This window comes from Lutjanus erythropterus, chromosome 4, assembly GCF_056507025.1.
Source record: "Lutjanus erythropterus isolate fLutEry1 chromosome 4, fLutEry1.hap2, whole genome shotgun sequence".
Taxonomy (NCBI): domain Eukaryota; kingdom Metazoa; phylum Chordata; class Actinopteri; order Lutjaniformes; family Lutjanidae; genus Lutjanus; species Lutjanus erythropterus.
In genome coordinates, this window is record NC_139320.1 from 40,585,528 (window position 1) to 40,610,667 (window position 25,140).

The 25,140-nt window shown below is 45.2% G+C and overlaps 3 pseudogenes; all 3 read right to left on the reverse strand.

Moving 5' to 3' along the window:
• Nucleotides 1-3,862: 3,862 nt before the first annotated feature.
• On the reverse strand, nucleotides 3,863-4,794 carry LOC146329014 (odorant receptor 131-2 pseudogene; annotated as a pseudogene).
• Nucleotides 4,795-11,741: 6,947 nt separating this feature from the next.
• On the reverse strand, nucleotides 11,742-12,686 carry LOC146329015 (odorant receptor 131-2 pseudogene; annotated as a pseudogene).
• Nucleotides 12,687-23,862: 11,176 nt separating this feature from the next.
• On the reverse strand, nucleotides 23,863-24,795 carry LOC146329016 (odorant receptor 131-2 pseudogene; annotated as a pseudogene).
• Nucleotides 24,796-25,140: the final 345 nt, after the last annotated feature.

The following is a 25,140-nucleotide window of genomic DNA, read 5'->3' on the forward strand; positions in this document are numbered from 1 at the left end:
CACAGGATTAAATACAGTAGGAAGGGGAAGGAAAACAAGACACAGGTGAGGGCAGTCAGACAGGTGAAAATCATTAGTGAACACAAAGGGCGGGAAAACAGAACAAAGACAGGAAGTAAAAACAGGACACACAAGGGAGGACTAGAAACTACCAAAATAAAACAGGAAATGAACCAACAAAATCCAACACCGTGACAGTAGGACCCTCAGAAGGGTGTGATTCCATACAACTACTGGCCAACTGGCCAATTACCTGCCTCTGTACAACATGGAAGCTCCCATCAGGCATCATTGCAGCTAAGACAAGTGGGCACATGGCCCAATACACGAGCAGGGCCCAGAAAGGGATTGGTAGCAACACCAGGGGAGCCAAGCACCAGCTACTGGTTGATAGAGCAGTCACCCAAGATTGCAAGACCAGACAAACTAACTTGTGTATGGCCTGGATTGACTACAAGAAAGCATATGATTCAATGCCTCACACATGGATGCTGGAATGCCTGGAAATGTACAACATCAACAGGACACTAAGAGCCTTCATCAAGAACTAAATGGGACTGTGGAAAACAACTCTGGAGGGCTACTCAAAGCCAATTGCACAAGTTACCATCAAGTGCGGTATATACCAAGGTGACGCATTGTCCCCCCTGCTGTTCTGCATAGACCTGAATCCCCTCAGTCAGATCATCTCAGAGTGTCTACAGATACCGGTTCTGAAGTGGAGCAACCATCAGCCATCTCCTCTACATGGACAACATCAAACTGTATGTCAGGAATGAGCGGGACATCGACTCACTGATCCACGTCACCAGGATCTACAGCAGTGACATCGGAATGTCATTCGGGCTAGAGAAATGTGGTCGGAAGGTATCAAAGAGAGGAAATATGATCAGAACTGAGGGGGTTGAACTACCAGAAGGCAGCATAACAGATATCTAGGACAGCTACAAACACCTTGGGATGCCACAGGCAAATGAGAATCATGAGGAGGCCTCAAGGAAGTCAGCCACAGCCAAATACCTATACAGAGTAAGGCAGGTCCTGAAAAGTCGGCTGAATGGGAAGAACAAGGTGCGTGCCATCAACACATATGCCCTGCCAGTCATCAGATACCCTGCTGGCGTAATAAACTGGCCAAAGGAAGAGATGGAGGCTGCTGATATCAAGACAAGGAAGCTCCTCACAATGCATGGAGGGTTTCATCCCAAGTCCAGCACCCTGAGATTGTACACTAAGCGGAGTGAGGGAGGCTGGGCATTGGTGAGCGTTTGAGCCACTATCTAAGATGGCCCCGAAGACGAGATGCTAAGTGAATACCTCAGGCAGCAGAAACCCAATAATGCAGAGAAGGAGGATGAACCATCATGGAGAGACAAGCCCCTACACGGCATGTAACACCGTCAAATAGAAGAAGTGGCTGATATCAAGAAATCCTACCAGTGGCTGGAAAAGGCTGGCTTGAAAGACAGCACAGAAGCACTAATCATGGCAACACAAGAGCAGGCACTTAGTACAAGATTAATAGAGGCAGGGGTCTATCATACCAGACAGGACCCCAGGTGCAGGTTGTGCAAAGATGCTCCTGAGACGGTCCAGCACATAATAGCAGGGTGTAAGATGCAAGCCAAAACAGCATACATGGAACAACCATAACCAAGTGGTTGGCATAGTGTACAGGAACAGCTGCACTGTGTATGGGCTGGAGGTCCCTTGGTCAGAATGGAAGACGCCTCCTAAGGTGGTTGAGAATGACCGAGCCAAGATCCTGTAAGACCTCCAGATCCAGACTGAGAAACTGGTGATGGCTAACCAACCAAACAACATGTTGATCGACAAACAACAGAAAGAAGGCAGTGGTGATAGATGTCACAATCCCAAGCAACAGCAACATCAGGAAGAAGGAACATGAGAAGCTGGAGAAGATGTGGGGAGTGAAGGCAACAGTGGTTCCAGTAGTGATCGGAGCCTTGGAGGCTGTGACCCACAAACTAGGAGAGTGGCTCCAACAGATTCCAGGTACACCTTCAGAGGTCGCTGTCCAAAAGAGTGCAATCCAAGGAACAGCTAAGATACTGCGCAGAACCTCCAAACTCCCAGGCCTCTGGTAGAGGACCAAAGCTTGAGGAAGACACACCAACCCTCCAAGGTAGAGGAGGGGTTGAGAGAGGGATTCTTTTTTACATACCATTAACCTGCCAAGGACTGCAGATGAAAATTAATCTGTATGGCTAAATCTGGCACACTTACGTGACTTTGGTGATCATGTTAATTAATGTGCACTGTCCCTTCTTAAATAAACATAAACTGTCACCATAGACAGTAATTACTCTGCCCCTCGCCCTCTATAATGCTTGCTAAAGTTACACTGTCATGACAAAATGCTACTCTGACCATCTGGACTGAATCCAAAATAATCCACAGGAGCAGAGGCATTTTTCTTCTTTTTAACTAGTTAGCCCTGTAACTTCTATCCTCAACCTGCTCTGTTTCTTCATTGTATGAAAACTGTGACACCTGGTGATATAAGCTGCACACTACAATTCAGCATCTTCCTACCCGTTTAATCAGGATAATCAGCATCAGGATTTCTTAATACCTTGGTAAACCATAATACCTTTATACTGCCCAAGCTTAATCCAGAGTGACATTTAATTATTGTAGCCGTGATGTATCAGTATTCTCTGTGGAAGCTGACACATGATGAGTTCAGATCGATACACACATTTTTGTTATTGCTAATATGTAAGTTTATTGGTCATTAATTTGGCTGTTGCAATAATGGGATGTGATTTTAGTATTTATTCCGTAAGTCAGTTTTTTACTTTTTTTTCTCTAATATGTGACAAGTGATCATACTGTTTTGATGGATGTATATATTTATATGCATGTTTGACAATATGAGATGACACATATACATCTGAATTTTCAGTGTTAGGTGGTATAGCCATGTAGTCACGTCTCTGATTATTGCAAGCACATAATATGATATTTTCTCTGATACTTGTATGCTCCTCTTACTGTTTATAGGGTCAGTGCCTGTATGTTGATGTTATTGTTAATATGATCAGTAGCTGCTGTATGTTAATCACTGGAAATGTCTTTGATTGTTCTTATTAAGGGTGTTCCCATAAATAACACACTAACGCTGAAGAAAGCTGAGGACTGAAATGTGTCCATTTTTCTGCTGCTGTACCACAATGAAAGTGTTAAATCTTATCAGTGAGTGCTGATGATTTCATGTGCACGTTTTGAATTTTTTGGATCAGCATCTGTCGTACACTAAAGACATTTGACTTGAGCATTCCCTTTGTTTGAAAAATGTATGTATACTGAACCTTTTCTGTATGTTTTTCAAAGTGGCTGGATGGGTGTGGAATTGTGAGTGGATAAATGTTGGTGAACAGTTTCTCTGTTCACCAATTTTTATCTCTAAACATACATTTCAGTTGTTGTATGTGAAGTATGTAAAATGCTCATAGATTTCATCAACTCTAATAACAACAGCATAGATAACAAATATAAAGAGTAGCAGCTGTTTATTGTTAATACAGACCCCATTTTAACAAGTGTGTCATATTTGATATTAGGTTTGAATCACACAAGGGTTTGTAATCAATAAACTGTATTTTCACATGAAGAGCAAAACAATTCTGAAAATGCAGTCACCTCAAAAAAAACAGTGGTGCAAGAATACAAAAGCAGTTTTGAGATTGAATTGTCGCAATTCAGTCACAGTCATCTTTATACCAGTAAACTAGTTACAAACAAAACATTCTTAAAATGCTTACATATAAGTGAACTGTTAATTCCTTAATAATGTACTATGCATTTTTCCTTTGAAAGAATTATTAATCCACTGTACCTAGTTGAAATTTATTTCATACAAGCCAAAGAAAGCATAGTTTTCAATGCTTGAAAAAAAATTTCGTCCCTGAGACCATAAATAAGAGGACTCAGACATCTTGGAGCAAGATTAAACAATATGTAGTTATAGTACCTGACATGTTTAAATACCCCCACATCAAAGTGAAATATAGCGTTTTCAATGAAGGGGCACCAGAACTGGAGGAGACAGAGCAGCAGCTGGAAAGCATGAAGAATTACTGTTTTGAGCCCTTTCCACATTGACTTTTTGTTCTCTCCTGATGCAGCTTTGGCCACTTTCGTTATTTTAACATAAGCGAAAACAATGATGATGCACATGATCAAAAAATAAAACTGATGTATAGCTGACCTAAGGTGACCCTGCCATCTGTACAAAATAAACATCTCCACAGAACATATCTTGTATTGTTTGTACAAACTAAAAGAGGCTGATGCAAAGAAGATGGAGAGAATAACAATGTAGGGCACATAGCTGAGGCCATGAATGATGAGGATGCAATACATAACACTGCGTGTGGAGCACAGCTCTGCATGATGTAGGGGCATGCAAATGGCCACGTAGCGCTCCAGGGTCATTGCTGTCAAAGTAACTGGTGTGACTGTCACATACGGAAGCATCCCAACACAGATAATGATACATAACCACACATTCATTGTACATCGAAAGAAATTTAAGATGAGCAGCACATTAGACATGAATAATATGAAGCTATCAGACATGAGTGTAACAGCAAATAAGATGTAGCGTGCAGTTTTGTAGAAGCACTCTTTTTGGAAAAAGGTTATGATGAGCAAAGAGTTGATGCAAAGAAAGATCATCACCAGAACCTGGACAATAATGACCTGTTCATTGACCTGCTGCGACGACACCTCACCACCAACCTTTGAATTATTATCAGCCATCACTTTTCTAAGCAGATACAACAGTTACTGAGATTGTCTTACAGTATTAAATGCCTTTGTCAAAAAGAAAATAAGAAACCACACCAATGCTCCTGTTGTGGCACACATGTCCAAAGACAGATGTTGCCACTGAAGTCAAGCGAGGGTTGTGCATGAGGCCTTTATAGGAGGGACTAGAGTACAAGCAGAGTCATGACAAATCACACTTTGCTCACCACAGTGTCATCATTGCCTCTATCCTCATGTCTTCTTCAGTATCAGTCTGTAAACTAATGTGGATTGTAAACAGATGTAAACAAGCCACTACTGTAGTGGCACCTTACTTGTAAATCTTTGAATCATACTACAATGTTTGTAAAGGACTTTAAGCTGTTTTGTCAGTAGTCTTAACAGATGGATTGACATTTTCCTGTGCCATTATCAGCTGCTCAAACAGTGAAACTAATCTCCATTAAGGAAATACAAGATTATTGTAAACAAAAATGAAATAAAGTTTCATTAGTATAGAGATGCTTGTTTATGATAATAAAAATAAATACATTTTAAGTGCTCTTGGGACATTGTAAGTATAAAAGAGAGGGTACCTCCTCTGCATTTTTAAACAAAATGTTCCATTGTTTACCAGCCAGCTAAAAAGTTCACAAAACATATAGATGTATTTAAAAACCTATAGGACTTTCATGTCTCAGTCTTACCTTGTTGTAGAACTTTACCAGAGCTGAGAAAAGATGATCAGAAATCTGTGACATCATCATTATGTAATGTCTGTGGGCCAAGTAGGAACTTGCAGTCGGGCCCAGCTTGTCACATGAGCAGTTCTCATTGAACTGAATTGGCATCATCTTGGTTCTGGTATTCAGTTCATATTAGATTTGTGTCAAAACATTACATTGTTTGCTGGCTAGCTAAAAAACTGTTAACATTTGCCTAGTTAGCATATTCATGTAGAGCTTTTCCATAGACACTTTTGGCCATGCCAAGTCCAACCATGAATTGCATTTTCATTACCAATTATTAATTAATGTGCCAAGCTGTGCTGACTTGCACACAAGATGGACCATCTCTGGAGTGGTATCACCATAACACAACTGGGGGATCGTTGGGCTCTATTTGGCCCCACTCCAGAGTAGGTCCATTTCAGGCACAACTTGGTTCAGCTTGGCATGATAAAAGTAGTCATGGAAATACAGCACCAGAAGTTTATCTATCTAGCTGATGTTCCTGTGCTCAATCACAAACCTCCAGCAGGGTTCTGCCTTTGATTCCAGCCTCCAAAAAAGTTCTGCCTTTGCTGCCAGCCTACAGAGGGGTCCCATTTTACTGCCAACCCTTATAGTGGCTCTGTCTTAGCCACTGGCCTGCAGAGGGGTCCTGCCTTTGCTGCCAGCCTCTGTCTATGTTACCAGCTTCCTGAGCGATCATAGAAAAGCATAAAATCTTTATGTTTGTGAAACATTAAATGTTTTTTCATGGCAGTTGACAATTATCAAAGTGGTTTCTAATTAAAATGAAATAATCATGTGACCTGCTTTGTCCCAGCCCCACAAAAAATTGTAATCAAGAACCGTTAAAATCCAAATAATACCCAACCCTACCAATGACCTTTAGTCTTGGCAATGACCTCAGCAAGCAGCCTTTGAACATGCCCCACTGGGATTCCATGTCATGCTTTGTGCTTGGGAATACACTCGCACTGGACTGGTCGCTCTCAGACTGGACAACTTAGAACAGGAGTCCAATTCAGATTTTTTAATGTTTTTAATGTCTAAATCGCTGGCAACAAAAGTGAGTACACCCCTAGGTGAAAATGTCCAAATTGGGCCAAATTAGCCATTTTCCCTCCCCAGTGTCATGTGACTTGTTAGTAATACAAGGTCTCAGGTGTGAATTGGGAGCAGGTGTGTTAAATTTGGCGTTATCACTCTCACACTCTCTCATACTGGTTACTGGAAGTTCAACATGGCACTTCATGGCAAAGAACTCTCTGAGGATCTGAAAAAAAGAATTGTTGCTCTACATAAAGATGGCCTAGGCTATAAGAAGATTGCCAACACCCTGAAACTGAGCTGCAGCACGGTGGCCAAGACCATACAGCGGTTTAACAGGACAGGTTTCACTCAGAACAGACCTCACCATGGTCGACCAAAGAAGTTGAGTGCACGTGCTCAGCGTCATATCCAGAGGTTGTCTTTGGAAAATAGACGTGTGAGTGCTGCCAGCATTGCTGCAGAGGTTGAAGGCGTGGGGGGTCAGCCTGTCAGTGTTCAGACCATACACCGCACACTGCATCATATTGGTCTGCATGGCTGTCATCCCAGAAGGAAGCCTCTTCTAAAGATGATGCACATGAAAGCCCGCAAACAGTTTGCTAAAGACAAGCAGACTAAGGACATGGATTACTGGAACCATGTCCTGTGGTCTGATGAGACCAAGATAAACTTATTTGGTTCAGATGGTGTCAAGCGTGTGTGGCAGCAACCAGGTGAGGAGTACAAAGACAAGTGTGTCTTGCCTACAGTCAAGCATGGTGGTGGGAGTGTCATGGTCTGGGGCTGCATGAGTGCTGCCGGCACTGGGGAGCTACAGCTCACTGAGGGAACCATGAATGCCAACATGTACTGTGACATACTGAAGGAGAGCATGATCCCCTCCCTTCGGAAAATGGGCCGCAGGCCAGTATTCCAACATGTGAACAACCCCAAACACACCTCCAAGACGACCACTGCCTTGCTAAAGAAGCTGAGGGTAAAGGTGATGGACTGGCCAAGCATGTCTCTAGACCTAAACCCTATTGAGCATCTGTGGGGAATCCTCAAACGGAAGGTGGGGGAGCGCAAGGTCTCTAACATCCACCAGCCCCGTGATGTCATCATGGAGAAGTGGAAGAGGATTCCAGTGGCAACCTGTGAAGCTCTGGTGAACTCCACGCCCAAGAGGGTTAAGGCAGTGCTGGAAAATAATGGTGGCCACACAAAATATTGACACTCTGGGCCCAATTTGGACATTTTCACCTAGGGGTGTACTCATTTTTGTTGCCAGCAGTGTAGACATTAATGGCTGAGTGCTGAGTTATTTTGAGAGGAGAGTAAATTTACACTGTTATACAAGCTGTACACTGACTATTTTACATTGTATCAAAGTGTCATTTCTTCGGTATTGTCCCATGAAAGGATATAATTAAATATTTGCAGAAATGTGAGGGGTGTACTCACCTTTGTGAGACACTGTATATAGCCTATATACTGAAAGGTCCCTGTGGGTTTTTATATGTGGGCAAGACAAAAAAAGAATTGAGGATTAGGATCTCTGAGCATCACAGTAGTATCACAAATAGGAATGACAAGTGTCTTGTAGCAAGGCACTTTGATTCTGCTGGCCATGGAGTCTGTAGTGTACCATTCAAGGCTATTGAGGGGAGGGGATAGGGAGAGGAAACTTCTCCAAAGAGAGGCCCAGTGGATCCACTATTTACAGACAGTGTCCTGCTCTCGCTGCTCGTCTTTTCCTCTGTTCAGTGCTAACAAAATATAATTTTTTAAATAGGGAAAAGTTAGCCTTTTCCTAACGAGGAGCACACACCTGGAACACTGTACCCATAGAACTCAAGAATACCACATCTCTTAAATTGTTCTCCACATCAATAAAAGGGTGGTTACTGGGCACTCAAACACGTTATCATGTCCTTGTTTTTCTTTCTGTATGTTGGGGCTTATGTACTCTTGTATAGTACTTTCTCCTTAATGTGTTATGGTTTCATGGTTATGTCACTGTCTTGCTAATTGTGCTTGTGTGCTGTTGTCTTTGCTGTTGTGATTTGCTTTGTGCTTTTGTGTTTGTTTGTGGCTGTGTGCTTTGGTCTGTGTTGTGTTTTATGTGGTACTTTTGCATAGTACGTTTTTAATGTTTTTGTTATATGGTTATGTCATTATTTTATTAATAGTATTTATGTCCTGCTGTCTTTGCTTATGTGCCTTGTTGTGTGCTTTTATCTGAGCAGATACAAAAGTTACCGAGATACTGAAGTGAAGTGAGTTACATAATAATTATTAAATGCTTTTGATGAAAGAAAGTGAGAGTCTTCTTTCAAAAAGACCAAATCAATTCCCCTGTTGTGGCACACATCTCCAGAGACTGTCTGCTGAAGTCTCTGCAGTGTTCTGAGCGAGGGCTGTGCATGAAGCCTTTACAGCAAGAATGAGAAAAAAGCTGAGTAATGTCTCCCTCTGTGGCAATCTGTAAACAAACAAGCCCTGATTACTGCATGGCACCTGACTTGAAAATCGTGACACTCCAAGAAATGAATTTCACTTTGTACATTAAATAATTTATACTGCACCAGTTATGCCTCTTGTCTGCAGTTTTGGGTCTGTCCTCTTATTTTCTGTTACCCTGCTTGACACAACTGTGACACTGCGCCGAGGGCAGAGGTCCATGAAAGCTGCCATATTTCAAAGCCATGTTTCTACAGTAGCCCAGAACAGACAAACAAAGCACTCACTGTGGATAAACCCTTTCAGATTTCACAGCCATTGTAGGTTCTCCTACACACTCAGAAAGGGAGACTGAGATGACGTGATAAATCTGCAACCTCAGGACACAAGTGACCTTTAGGCCGCAAGTCTTGGCAGCAACCTCAACAGCGGAGGCTTTGACCACGGCCTCTCTCTTGACCAGGTACAGTGACCTCCCAGAGTGTGAATGGTGGATGGGACTGCATGGTCCTTTGTTCTCTGTGAACAAAGGAAGCCATTGAACTCAGTCTCCCACAGTCCTCCAGGTATTCACACCTATGGAATCAGCAATGAATTTCCAGTGGATGGGTGTAGGGGACCCACAATCCTCAGCCAGGTCAAAGGCCAGCTAACCCCACAGATGCTCTCTTTTTATTTGTACTCTATTGGCCCTTTTCCGTACACAGAGCTGGGTTGGCTTGATTTGGTTTGTCTCGGCCCGTCAGCCCAACATGGCAGGGGTTTACATTTCCATTACATCAGGGCAACCCGCTTGAAGGTGTGTCTTTTACCTAAAGACGAGCTTGAGGAGGCTTGAGTTGAGGGGCTGTAAAACGCTGGCTAAACCGTTCATATGTGTCTGTGGGACAAACACACTGTTTCCTTCACAATAAAAGTTCTGTGATGTTTTGTTATTTAAACTCTTTTATTATGAAGCGGCACAAACAGGAAATATTTTCATTTGGGGGGGGGCAGGTTTCATCAGCAGTAACTTAACACAACACTGATACAGCTGAAAGTAATTATGAAATGGTAAAATAATGCAGGTACCTGAAAGTACAGACCACAGCAGAGGTGAGAAACTACATTTCAAAACATAAAGATTCTCTTAGAAGCTAAAAAAAAGTATGAGAGAGTATGAATATAAAAAGACTTTAAGAAACTTATTTCTCTCTGCTCTCCCGCACACACGTTAGCTCAGTATCACAGCACAGCTTGTTTGAGGGGGAGAAAGGAGGTTCATCGTGGGTCACCAATGAGTTGGCCATCTTTACTTTCACACCTCCATACTCTCTCTCTCCTTCACAGACACAGACACACACACACAGACACACACACACACACACACACACACACACACACACACACACACACACACACACACCCATTGCACTCTTAGATACTTATGTTAGTATGATTGTGTGTTTTGCTTTGCTTTGTTTTGCCAGTAGTGTAAAAAAAATGCTTTTGTGAATGAACCTGCTGGTCTGATTAATGCTGTCCTAAACTGAGTGTTGCCATCGTCTACTATATAGAACTCAATATACTTCAACCTTTACTATCCGTTGATATGGTAATTTGGTTATAGTTATTCATTTAATCATTGATTACATATATTAATATTAATTATTGATAGCTCAAATTAATAAAGTCCAACATTTTATGAAGTCCCCTTTGTGAAGTACCATAATGTACAATATGTTTTGGTGCCCCAGAGTGAGGCACAACAAATAAATTATCATGTTTATGATGTACAGAAGAGTCCAACTTCTAAACGCTCAGCATTTCAAACTAATTAATTCAACCCATATTGTGTAATGTGGTGAATTTGAACAGTTATGGAATATTTCTCATTTTTTTAATCTTATTTTCCTCATGAGACTGGCATAGTGGTTAGTTCAATAGAAAATTGAAAAAGCATGAAAAAGCCCCCCCAAAAAGAAGTGATAAGGAACTTTATTACACATAAAGTCTAAAACACACTATTTTGTCTTGTAGAAACTCCTACTGTAACAGGTTGGCTAAATAATATGTGCTGCTTTTGGGTTTTAAAATCTGCACTTTGTCCAGTCCCCCAAAATATTGCCAACATATACATGATAATAGCAATGATGCAAAGAGTGATACTGCACAATTCAGGTTTATATGTAGTTTAAGTATTCATGCACTGTGATTTTTTTCATCCAAAGCCATCGCATATTGCAAATTAACCTTGCAGCAAATGTTTACTGAAAGCAGTTAATTCAAACTTCATTACAAACTCAAGGTCCAGAGACAAAGTCATTACATTAAATAAATTACAGTGTCTCCACAGCTGTGACTAGTACCTTGTATTCCTAATGTGAGATAAGCACAAGATTATTTCAGTCTCAGAATCATTAAGCCAGAAAAAAAATGGAAAGGAATTGACACTTTTTTTTTTTTCGCTTGACTACAAATGTGCAGGATAAAGAAGTGTACAATATGCTTTGAATGGAGACATCTTCACACTTTCTGTACACATGAGTGTGTGAGAGAACATTTGCTTGAGCATACATCTTGTGGTATTGCCTATAATTATTATTATCACCATCTGTCATTTGTTCTGTGATGAAATGTCCAATATATTATATATCATTCAAAAACAACATTGAGTAATATCTTTTACATTTTAACAATATCAATAAATATTTGCATTTTACAAGTATAATAAGTAAGTAAAAGGATCATGACACCAAAATATCAAACAAAACCAATCTGTACATTGTTCTTCACACAGTTAAATCCAAAAGGGGCATTGTATTTTAATGCAAGAAAAAACTTTTCATCCCTGAGGCCATAAATGAGAGGGCTCAAACATCTAGGAGCAAGATAAAATGTGATGTAGTTATAGTATCTGACATTACTGTACAACATAATATCAACCTGAAACACAGCAGCTTCTACGAATGGGCACCACAGCTGTGTGAGACAGAGCAGCAGCTGGAAAGCATGAAGAATTACTGTTCTGAGCCCTTTCCATGTTGACTTTTTATCCTCCCCTGATGCAGCTTTGGCCACTTTAACGATTTCAATGTAGGAGAAAATTATGGTGATGGACATGATGAAGTAGTAGCACTGATACACAACTAATTTAACATGATTCTGCCATTGGAGAGAGACAAAAATGTACATGGAGCAAGTCCTGTATTGTGCATAAAAGCTCTTGGACACTGATCCAAAGAAGCAGGAGAGGACAACAATGAAGGGTACAGAGCTGAGGCCGTGAATGATGAGGATATAATGCAGAGTGTTGCGTGTGGAGCACAGCTCTGCATGACGCAGTGGCATGCAAATGGCCACATAGCGTTCCAGGGTCATTGCAGTGAGAGTAACTGGGGTGACAAAAGTGTAAAGCGCCAAACACATATAGACAGCAGCACATAAGCCAACTTGCATAGTGAAACGAAAATGGATCATAATTAGTAGGATGTCAGACATGATTAACATGAAGCTATCAGACAGTAGTGTAACAGCAAATAAGATGTAGCGCATGGATGTGTAGAAGAAGTCTTTTGAAAAAAAGGTCACAATGAGCAACAAGTTGATGCAAAGGAAAATTAACACCAGGATCTGTACTATAATGGCCCTATAAGTGAATTGACCCTGCAAGAGCCAACCACCAGCCACTGAGCTGTTATTTGCCATACTGTCTATAAAATATTTTAAGCTCTACCAAAACTCAAATTATAAACCTTGTAATATCAAAATAAGATTACTATTAATGCCTATTAAACTGAGACCCAAATCCAGTGCCACGCTTCTTTTATGTTGTGAAATGTAGGTTTTGAAATGTCCACTTACCCACATCATCTCTGCAGTGTGTGTTACCTCCGTTGTGCCACACAGATTCAAAGACAAATGTCTCCTCCTTTATGGGATTGAATACAACAGTACAAACTTTAGTGAGCCCTCCAGGGATCAATATGTCCTCATCATGGGCCATGATCAAGGAGCCAAGGAGGATTCTCCTAAGATTCTTTTTTTAAATTTGAGTTTTTATTGACTCAGCACGTGGCATACATGTATAACTTTTTCCAACATAAAAGAACACAAGACATGTTTTTTTTATATTATGGAGAGCTATTGTGGAGAGCCTCCCAACGAGATGTGAGAGACTGCTGCGTTACTGTTTTCACCGAGACCTGGCTGAATCAGAACATCACAGATGCTGGAGTACAGCTGGAGGGGCTAATGCTACACCGAGCAGACAGATCAGCTGAGCTAACCGGCAAGCAGAGAGGAGGTGGTCTGGCTGTTTACATCAACAGGCTGTGGTGTCAGGATTCCATCTCTGCTTCCACTCGCTGCTCACAACATATAGAGCTACTGACTGTGAAGTGTTGACCCCTGTACCTGCCACGGGAGCTGTCAGCTGTCTTCATAACAGCCATCTACGTACCACCAAGTGCTAACATGGTGGAAGCTATGTTGGAGCTCTACAACAACATCAGTGAGAAGCAGCATCAACACCCAGATGCTCTCTTCATAGCAGCTGGTGACTTCAACCAGGCAAGTCTCACATCTGTTCTGCCTAAATTCTACCAACATGTAAATGTTGCGACCAGAGGAAACAACACTCTGGACTTGGCTTATACAAACATTAAGAACTCTTACAAAGCAGAGCCTCTCCCCCATATTGGTAACTCAGACCACATAACCGTCAGACTCATACCAGCATACAGACCCAGAGTGAAGCAGGACAAGCCAGTGGTCAGTGAGGTCAGAATGTGGCCACAGGAAGCAACAGCAGCACTACAGGACTGTTTTGACACCACACACTGGGACATCTTCAGAGAGGCAGCAACACATGATGGGAAGACAGATTTACAGGAGTACACAGGTTCTGTCATCAGCTAAGTGTACTGAGGATGTAACAGAGGTCAGAACCATCAAGAGGCGTGCTAATCAGAAGCCATGGCTGTGCTCATTGCTCAAAGCACAAGATGAGGCACTCAGAGCTGGAGATTCTGCAGCATATGCACTCACAAGAAGCAATCTGGCCCAGGGAATTAAAGGGGCAAAAAGGCAGTATGCACAAACACTGCACAGCCAATTCACTGAAGCTAAGGTCTTGTGGCAGGGATTTCATTCCATCACTGACCATAAACTATAGACTGTCTCATCTTGAGAAGAAAAAAACCTACACCAGGTTCCTGTTCTTAGACTTCAGCAGTGCCTTCAACACCATCATCCCACAGCAGCTGGTGGAAAAGCTGCAGCTGCTAAAAGTGGACAATGGCATCTGCAACTGGGTCTACAACTTTCTGACTCAGCGACAGCAGACAGTCAGGGTGGGCAGCTGCACATCAAAGACCATCACAGTGAGCACAGGCTCTCCACAGGGCTGCATCCTGAGCCCTTTGCTCTTCAGCCTGCTCACCTTTGACTGCACTGCCAGATTCTGCAGCAACTACATCCTGAAGTTCGCAGATGACACGACGGTGGTGGGCCTCATTTAAGGATAACAGTGAGTCTGCATACAGGGAAGAAGTGAAACAGCTGAAGTCATGGTGTGGTTCCCACAACCTCTTCCTCAATGTGGACAAGACCAGTGAGGTTATTACTGGTTTCAGGAGGGCTGGCAAACAGGATCATGAACCACTATCCATCAACGGTGCTGCTGTAAAGAAGGTCAGCAGTGTTAAGTATTTGGGGTTCACATTGATGATGACCTCACTTCAACCACTAATACCTCTGCAGTCCTCAAAAAAGCTCAGCAGCGGCTCCACTCCCTCCGCAGACTCAGGAAAACAGGCCTCCCAACCACACACCTCACCACCTTCTACAGGGTCACCGTTGAAAGCATCCTGACCTATGGCTTCACCACCTGGTTCGGGTGCTGCAGTGTGAAGGACAAAAAGCAACTTAACAGACTGGTCAAGACAGCCAGCAAAATCATTGGTGCCCCACTCCCCTGTCTAATGGAGCTATACCAGCAGCGTTGTATCAGTAGAGCCACCTCCATCATCATGGACCCGCTCCACCATTCCGACCACATCTTCTCCCTTTTGCCATCAGGGAGGAGATACAGCAGCATCAGTTGCAGGCCCCCAGGCCGTAAGACTTAACAGACTGTCCCCCATCCCCACATACACACCCACACTCACCCTTGACAGCTAGTCACCTGTCAAGTTAAGAGACTGAATGCACTTTTTGAGAGAATGGACTGTTTTTATCTGATTTTATTCCTATTTATTGTCTATTATGATGCTATATTTTATTATGTTACTATTTATCATTGCACTGCAGTCACTGATCGAGAAACGAAATTTCGTTCTCTTGTGTATGTAAATGCTCAGTGAAAATGACAATAAAAATCCTTGATCCTTGATCCTTGGTCAAATAACAAATAAATAAGTCTAGAGGAAAAACAAAAACAAACAAAAAGATAAAAAAGGAAAAAAGGAACATGTCACACATATATCCTTACACATCACTCTACAGGATCACATAGTCACAGAGCAAGTTCATAAATATGTAGGTCTATCTTACATTTTGATGAGTCCACAACCGTGTCCAAGGAGGTACTCCTTCCTCCTGATCAGCATTTATTCTACTGAGCATACATTCATAAGATTCTGTTTCCACCATTGCTTTAGGGTTTATTGCGATTTCCCGCCAGGGAATCCCACCAGACGCCACCAGGCCGAGCTAAATCTGCTGTACCACTACCATTGAAACTATTATGGCTGTGTGTGTGGACTGTAAAATTGCATACTCACAGTTACTTCACTGGCTGAAATCCGAGCTTCGACAAAGGGATGAGATGATTGAAGAATTTGTTTCTGTAGCCGCCCAGTCAAAGCGGATTTCATATATGCAGTCATCCGCCCTTGCTCCCCCAGCAGCCCGACTGTCCTCCTCCTTGGTATCCCATATGGTGTCGGACTCTGCAGCCACCCTCCCCTGGCTGGCCTCAATGAATGCTGGTGCCTTACCCGCCCGCCCGGAGGGTCCAGCGGCAGAGGAAAGTCAGTACCCCGAACCTGAACCGGACGTAGGGGCAATGGGCGCCGCCTCCGCTGCACAGGACCTGGCTGCTACAACGCCGCCACTGGCCTCCCAGACACCCTCAGTTGGTCGTTGGATGAGCACCGGTGCCAGGCCGAAAGTTCCGCTTCACAGCTCTACTCCTGATCGAGCTGACCCATGGTCCCGGCCGTCCTGGACAGAGGTGGTGCGCCGCAACCACAAGAGGAATACAGGTGGGATTTCTCCACACCCACCCCTTGATCTCTCTAACCGCTACACAATCCTGCGGGATGCCCCTCCAGCCCTGATTCCATTCAGCTCGGACCTCTCTACTAGGGCTGGGCGATATATCGATATAAAAATTATATCGATATATTTTTAAATGTGATATGGAATTAGACTATATCGTATATATCGATATAGTTCAAATTTGCGCTGTGATCCTTGCTCTGCTGCGCTGATAACCCGGAGCTCTCTGCACTGCTCCGCGCGCCCCTCCTCTTTCGTGCACAGAGGGGAGAGGGGCAGGGAGAGACACTCCGGCACTCTTCAACAAGCATGGAGGAAGCAACAACGGCTGCAGAGCGCGCGAAGGAGGAATTGGTTAGTAAACGAATAAGCAGTGGCTCAGTAATTTGGAGATGGTTTGGTTTTAAAGTATCAGATGAGCAACAAAATCACGTTATATGTAGGGAATGCGCTAAACAAGTTACAGCCAGGGGTGGAAGCACTACAAATTTTTTTCACCACCTAAAACAGTGGCAAAACTGCAGTACGAAGAGTGTGTGAAGCTGCGCGCTGCAGAAGCCCCAGCTGCAAGCCATCCACAACCCGAAAAAGCTCCAGCCCCGAAACAAAGCCCACTGCGAGCCTCATTTCCCGCAGTGTGCCTTATGAAAAGAAAAGTGACAAGTGGTGTACTATAACGAAAGCGGTGTCCTATCACATTGCAAAAGATATGGTCCCTGTTGCAACTGTGGAACAAGTCGGATTCAATTTCAATAAGCCATTTATTGTTGTCAAACTAAAAAAAATGTTTATTGTACTTTTCTCATGAATAGATTTATTTCAGAAAAAGATTGGCCTATTTTATTTTATAGGCTATTTTTATTTAAGATATATTTTTATTTAAATGTGCACGGAGCTTTAATTTCAAAAAAGGTACAGTATTTATGTTTAAATTTTATTATTTGAACAACTGAGCATTTTTTTTCATGAACCAGGTGAAGAAACCTGTTTATTATTTATTCATTTGATTTTGCCACTGTTCACTGAAATAGCCAGTTTCAATAAAACTACTTGTGACATGTCATATTTAGCTTTGACCTTGACTGAACATTTGCTCTCACTTTGCGGAAAAAATATCGGGATATATATCGTATATCGATATTCAGCCTAAATATATCGGGATATGACTTTTGGTCCATATCGCCCAGCCCTACTCTCTACTACGATGGCTCCTCCCGGCGCCGCTGCTCTCTCACCGCCTTCGGCTGCCGAGCTTGCTCCACCTGTGGCTGCTGCCCCGTCTCCATCTGTGGCTCCCCCATCCACGGCGTCTTGTCCGCCCACTCCACCTGGAGCCAAGGCCGGCCCTGCAGCCGGTGTTAGTCAGGCCACTCGCCACTCCTCCACAGGGAGGGATCGCCGTAAAATGCTGAAGGAGGCTGTCATGAGGCATTCAGGAAGGCATCACCGGGCCTCCTCGCCTGCACACACCTGTCTGTCCACGCAGACCAGTCCGGACCCAACAACAGCAGAGGTAATTCAATGCCCTCTGTCCGTCTTGGGCAATCCACCCGCACCTTCATCTCTACGTCCTCTCTTCCCCCCAAACACAATAATTATCGGTGACTCCATAACCAGCAACATCCACTTCATTAATGCAGTCACTCACTGTCTCCCCGGTGCCACCGTCACCGACATCCTGGATAAACTCTAGTCCCTTCTGCCCTCACTGCCCAGCTCTATCAAGAGAGTTGTGGTGCATGTGGGGACAAACGACACAACCTGCTCGGCCAGATTATTCAGCGCCACAATGTATCTTTCCATTGCTATGCAGATGACACACAGATATACCTGCCCCTGAGACAGGATGACCCATGAAGCCTAGCTGCTGTGACAGACTGCCTCAATGACATAAACTGTTGGATGGCCCAGAACTTTCTTCAACTTAACAACTCTAAATCAGAAGTAATACTGTTCAGTCCACCAAATTCCATCATTCCCATCACAAATAACCTCAGTCCCCTATCCACAAATCTCCCTTCCACTGCCAGAAATCTCTGAGTAATTTTTGATTCAGATCTCAGTTTCCAAACACACATAAGTAAAGCTTCTCCATCTACATACCATTTCAAGAATCAAACCACTGCTCCCACACTCTGACCTGGAAAAAACAATCCATCATCCACTCATTCATATTCTCCAGACTCGACTACTGCAATTCACTCCTGTATGGTATTCACCAAAAGTCACTCTCCCGCCTTCAACTGGTTCAGAACGCAGCAGCTTGGCTTCTTACCGGTTTTAACAGGCGACATCACATCACCCCAATCCTGGCTTCCCTCCATCGGCTTCCTGTATGTTTTAGAATTGATTTTAGATTTTACTGATCACTTTTAAAGCCCGCCTGGGTCTGGCCCCTAGCTACATAGCCGAAATGTTAACTCCCTACGAGCCAGTACACAGCCTTAGATCCTCGGGCGGGGGTCTCCTAGCTGTTCCAAAGTCGAGGCTTAAATCTAAAGGTGATTGCGCTTTCTCCATCAGGGCCCCTCGACTTTGGAATGACCTGCCCGAGGAGATGAGGCTTGCAGAGTCAGTGACATCTTTTAAATCACTTCTTAAAACCCATTTTTATAGACTTCCTTCTATGTGATGTCGATGTTGTCTTATTCCATCCCTTTATTATTTATATTGACTTGACAACATCATGTTATGTCTCTGTAATCTCTGCCCTCTTCATTTTTACTTATTCTTAGTGTCATGTGTTTCTAGTTTTACTGTTCTTATTTCTTTTACTGTGTTTTATTGTTTTTTTTTTTATTGTTTTCTTCTGTGTTTTTATTTGTTTTTGCTTGTGTCTTGTTTTACTTCAGTCTTAGATAACTCCTGCTTGGCTCTCTGTTGTTATTTTTCCATGGTATCCTGCTCTTGTGCTCTTTTACTTTGTCCGTCAAAGCACTTTGTAAACTCTGTTTTTAAAGGTGCTATATAAATGAAGTTATTATTATTATTATTATTATTATTATTATTATTATTATTATTATTATCAGTCCATTCATTAATGGTTATTATGTCATGGTTTGGGATTCTGGTTGGTTGTTTCCTGTTTTATTTTGATAGTTTCTGTTCCTCCCTCATGTGTTTTGGTTTTACTTCCTGTCTTTGTCTGTGTTCCCTCCCTTTGTGATCTCTGATTGTTTTCACCTGTTCCTGATTGCCCTCACCTGTGTCTTGTTTTCCTTCCCCTTCCTAGTGTATTTAATCCTGTGTCTTGTCCTCTTCCTTTGTCGGTTCATTGTTTCTCTCACTTGCTCGCTTGTCCTGGTCTCCGTGCTTTCCAGTGTTCCCTAGTGTTGTCTTGTTTATGGATTTTTTGGGTTTTTTCTCCTAGCCTGTTTTTTGGGATTCACCTGCCTCGTTTCATGTAAGTTTTGTTGACCCTTGTGTGGATTAAATATACCTTTTGAACTGCTCTCCTCTGCCTCCTGCATTGCCTGCGTTTGGGTCCTCCACTTTGTCAGCCGTAACAGAATGAACCGACCAGACATGGACCCAGCAGATTTTTTTGTGTCAGTGGAGCTGGCAGAGGAACTTAAGAAGACTGTTGAGGAAAGTGGCCAGCTCCTCTCAGCCATCCAGGGATGCACGGATCCCAGACGTAAGCTTTTTGTTTATTCATTAATTGAAAAGACCGTGTCGGCTAGACCCAGACTTTGGATTTTCCCCCCAGTTGCTCAGCTCCTAATTGGACTGGGTGACATGAAGAGGGAATTACAGATATACCTTGATCTATTGGACTCTGCGAGCCAAGAACAGCTGCCCAGCGTACCCGAGCCTCTGCTGCCCAGCGTTCCCGAGCCTCAGCTGCCCAGCGTACCCGAGCCTCTGCTGCCCAGCGTTCCCGAGCCTCTGCTGCCCAGCGTTCCCGAGCCTCTGCTGCCCAGCGTACCCGAGCCTCTGCTGCCCAGCGTACCCGAGCCTCAGCTGCCCAGCGTACCCGAGCCTCAGCTGCCCAGCTTTCCTGAGCCTCCACTGTCCTGTAACCCAGCCTTCATCTCTCCTGTCCCGGTGGGGCCGTCGCCACCATCGCCTCCTCTTCCGGTGGGGCCGCCGCCACCATTGCCTCCTGTCCCGGTGGGGCCGCCGCAGCTATCTTCTCTTCCAGCTGGGTTGCCGCCACCATCTTCTCGTGTCCCGGTGGGGCCGCCGTCACCATCTCCTCGTGTCCCGGTGGGGCCGCCGCCACCATCTTCTCGTGTCCCGGTGGAGTCACCGCCATCATCTCCTCGTGTTCCGGTGGGGTCGCCGCCATCATCTCCTCGTGTTCCGATGGGGTCGCCGCCATCATCTCCTCGTGTTCCGATGGGGCCGCCGCCATCATCTCCTCGTGTTCCGATGGGGCCGCCGCCATCATCTCCTCGTGTCCCGATGGGGCCGCCGCAGCCTTCTCCTCTTCTGGCTGGGTCGCCGCCATCATCTCCTCGTGTTCCGATGGGGCCGCCGCCATCATCTCCTCGTGTCCCGATGGGGCCGCCGCAGCCTTCTCCTCTTCTGGCTGGGTCGCCGCCATCATCTCCTCGTGTTCCGATGGGGCCGCCGCCATCATCTCCTCGTGTCCCGATGGGGCCGCCGCAGCCTTCTCCTCTTCTGGCTGGGTCGCCGCCATCATCTCCTCGGGTTCCGGCTGGGTCGCCGCCATCATCTCCTCGGATTCCGGCTGGGCCGCAGCCACCGCCGCTGCCGCAGCCATCTCCAGTTCCTGCTCCGGCTGGGCCGCAGCCACCGCCGCTGCCGCAGCCTTCTCCAGTTCCTGCTCCGGCTGGGCCGCAGCCACCGCCGCTGCCGCAGCCATCTCCAGTTCCTGCTCCGGCTGGGCCGCAGCCACCGCCGCTGCCGCAGCCATCTCCACTTCCTGCTCCGGCTGGGCCGCAGCCACCGCCGCTGCCGCAGCCATCTCCAGTTCCTGCTCCGGCTGGGCCGCAGCCACCGCCGCTGCCGCAGCCATCTCCAGTTCCTGCTCAGGCTGGGCCGCAGCCACCGCCGCTGCCGCAGCCATTTCCAGTTCCTGTTCTGGCTGGGTCGTCTCCAGTTCCTGCTCCGGCTGGGCCGCTGCCGCGGCAACCGCAGCCGTCTCCGGTTCTTGCTCCGGCCGGGCCACCGCCGCAGCCGCCGCAGCCGTCTCCGGTTCTTGCTCCGGCCGGGCCACTGCCGCAGCCGCCGTCTCCGGTTCCTGCTCCGGCTGGGCCGCCGCCGCTGCAGCCGCAGCCATCTCCAGTTCCTGCTCCGGCTGGGCCGCAGCCGTCTCCAGTTCCTGCTCCGGCTGGGCCGTAGCCGTCTCCAGTTCCTGCTCCGGCTGGGCGGCCGCCGCAGCCTCCACTGCAGTTTTCGCCAGTCCCTGCTCCTGCTGCGGCTGGGCCGCTGCCACTGCCGCAGCCGCCACCTCCATCTTCACCTCCTCCTGCTCCGGCTGAGCCATCGCCACAGCCATCGCCACAGCCATCGCCACAGCCATCGCCACAGCCATCGCCACAGCCATCGCCACAGCCTCCAGTTCCTGCTGTGGCTGGGCTGCCGTTGGAGTTGTCGCCACAACTGCCACAGGAGTTCCACCTCCGTCTTCGCCAGCACAGCCGGCCGCCTGCTCGTCCGCCAGAGGGGTCCCGCCTTCGCCGCCGGCCTCCTGCTCGTCCGCCAGAGGGGTCCCGCCTTCGCCGCCGGCCTCCTGCTCGTCCGCCAGAGGGGTCCCGCTTTCGCCGTCGGCCTCCTGCTCGTCGCCCGTCTCCAGAGTGGTCTAGCCCTCGCCGTCGGCCTCCTGCTCGTCGCCCGTCTCCAGAGTGGTCTAGCCCTCGCCGTCGGCCTCCTGCTCGTCGCCCGTCTCCAGAGGGGCTCTGCCTTCGCCTTCGTCGCCGGCCTCAAGAAGGGCTCTGCTCTTGCTCTGCCCTGCACCCGGGCCATCCGCCTGAGGTCCCTACCTCTGCCCCGCCCTCAGGCCGTCCGCCTGAGGTCTCCTGCTTCGCCTCTGCCCCGCACTCAGGCCGTCCGCCTGAGGTCTCCTGCTTCGCCTCTGCCCCTCACTCTGGCCGTCCGCCTGAGGTCTTCTGCTTCTCGCCTTCGCTTCGGCCTGGCCCTCAGGCCTTCATGTCTGGCCCCTGTCCAGTCCCCGGGGCCTATGAACTCGGACTTCTGATCTTTGTTGCCAGGCTGGGTGCCTGAGATCGTGACTGATTTTTGTTTTGCCCTCCTCCGGACCCCCTCCGCCCACCCTGCTCCTCTTGGACTCTTTTTTTTTTTTTTTTTGGACTGAGTTTTGATTTAGTTTATGAAGGGACGTCTGGGATCCGTCCCTTAAGGGGGGGGTACTGTCATGGTTTGGGATTCTGGTTGGTTGTTTCCTGTTTTATTTTGATAGTTTCTGTTCCTCCCTCATGTGTTTTGGTTTTACTTCCTGTCTTTGTCTGTGTTCCCTCCCTTTGTGATCTCTGATTGTTTTCACCTGTTCCTGATTGCCCTCACCTGTGTCTTGTTTTCCTTCCCCTTCCTAGTGTATTTAATCCTGTGTCTTGTCCTCTTCCTTTGTCGGTTCATTGTTTCTCTCACTTGCCCGCTTGTCCTGGTCTCCGTGCTTTCCAGTGTTCCCTAGTGTTGTCTTGTTTATGGATTTTTTGGGTTTTTTCTCCTAGCCTGTTTTTTGGGATTCACCTGCCTCGTTTCATGTAAGTTTTGTTGACCCTTGTGTGGATTAAATATACCTTTTGAACTGCTCTCCTCTGCCTCCTGCATTGCCTGCGTTTGGGTCCTCCACTTTGTCAGCCGTAACATATTAGACCCACAGTAATAACAGAAAATGCACAAATGGATGAGTTTGGTATTTGGGACCAGTTCCCCAGTAAACACAACTTTGGACTTAAAGGGATTTCTGAACCAAACCAACTACTTAAAATTTCTAATACTCTGATCCAGCAGTTGTTATTTAACAACTTCATTCTGTAGAGTTGTAACGGTGTATGATTATATTTAGGCAATACCTTATTTGTGTGACCTTCCCCCTTGCTTCTTTCATATATTTACCACATCCTGACATAATTTCAGACCAATTGTGGCAGTTGTGGGTAATAAGTTGGTTTTGGTGCTCAGCTTTGCATTTGTGGGTTTGCAAAGCTGGACCCATGCAGGACTCTGCAGTGATGAATCGCAGTGCAGTATTGTCAGCTTGGCAGAAAATGTATGTGCACTTTATGATGCTGGACCTTCATGGATGTTTATAGACTGTTTGAAAAGACAACTCATGGAGAAATGGATTCATGGAGGCAGACGTGAAAGTGTTAATGATACAGACATACATCCAAAATCTGCAGCATGAGAACATTTATTTTAAAGACAGTTCTCACTGAAATTAGTAATATGTTTTGTAACTTGTCTTAAAATGTTAGTACAATCACATAACAGTACAACAAGGGGTGCTGTAAAAATCACATGATTTGTGTTTTGGCTTGTTGGCAATGTGAAGTCATACCAGATTAAAAACTGAAGGGATGAAATGAGGGTCATGTATTGTAAGCAAATGAGTGGAATATTCATCTGTACAATATGATGTTATTTCAGCAGCATATTAATTTATCAATCAACTTAAATTCAGTGATTTCTTATACAAGCCACAGAGAGCATAGTATTTTAGTGCTTGAAAAAACATTTCGTCCCTGAGACCATAAATGAGAGGACTCAAACATCTTGGAGCAAGAATAAAAGTAACGTAGTTAAAATATCTGACATTAACGTATAACATAAAATTAATCCGAAGTACAGCAGCTTCTATGAATGGGCACCACAGCTGGATGAGACAGAGCAGCAGCTGGAAAGCATGAAGAATTACTGTTCTGAGGCCTTTCCATGTTGACTTTTTGTTCTCTCCTGATGCAGTTTTGGCCACTTTCATTATTTTCACATAAGAGAATACAATGATGATGCACATAATTAAAAAATAAAACTGACTAATAGCTGACCTAAGATGACCCTGCCAGCTGTGAAAGATGAACATTTCCACAGAGCATATTCTTCTCTGAGTGTAGAAGCTGTAGGTCGCAGATGCAAAGAAGATGGACAGAATAAAGATGCAGGGTAAGGAGCTGAGGCTGTGAATGATAAGGATACAGCGCAGAGAGCTGCGTGTGGAGCACAGCTCTGGGTGCCGCAGGGGCATACAAATGGCCACATAGCGCTCGAGGGTCATTGCTGTCAAAGTGACTGGTGTCACATAAGTGTACAGAGACAAAACAATATATAGAATAAGACACAACCACATTTGTATAGTAAAACGGAAGAAGCTCAAAATGAGCAGGATGTCAGTCATGAGTAAAAACAGAGAATCAGACAACAGTGTCATAGCAAATAAGATGTAGCGCATGGTTGTGTAGAAGAGTTCTTTCATACAAAAAGTTGCAATCAGAATAAAGTTGATGAAAAGGAAAAGTGATACCAAAACCTGAACTATAATCACACGTTCACTGATCTTTCGCAATGAGGATCCACCACCAGTCAAAGAGGTATTGTCTGCCATTTCTGAGCTATCTAAGAATTTTAGAGGTTGCCACAATTCATTTAGCTCTAAAGACAGATCCAAAAATTCAAGAACTAATCCAACACTACAAACATAAGTCAGTGTAATACAAAATATTGTGGCACAGAGTTCAAATAAATGGTGGCATTTTAGTTAAGTAACACAAAAACAGACCACAACAGCATAATATCACATGTACCCTCCATACAGTTGACAGAAACACATAAGCAGCAGGCAAAAGGACATAAAACAGTCAGATTACCCAACCATCCCTGCAGTAAAATGGCATTGAGACAGACATAGATGAATGTCTTCTGCTGAGCTCCATGCACCCTCCTTACTGAT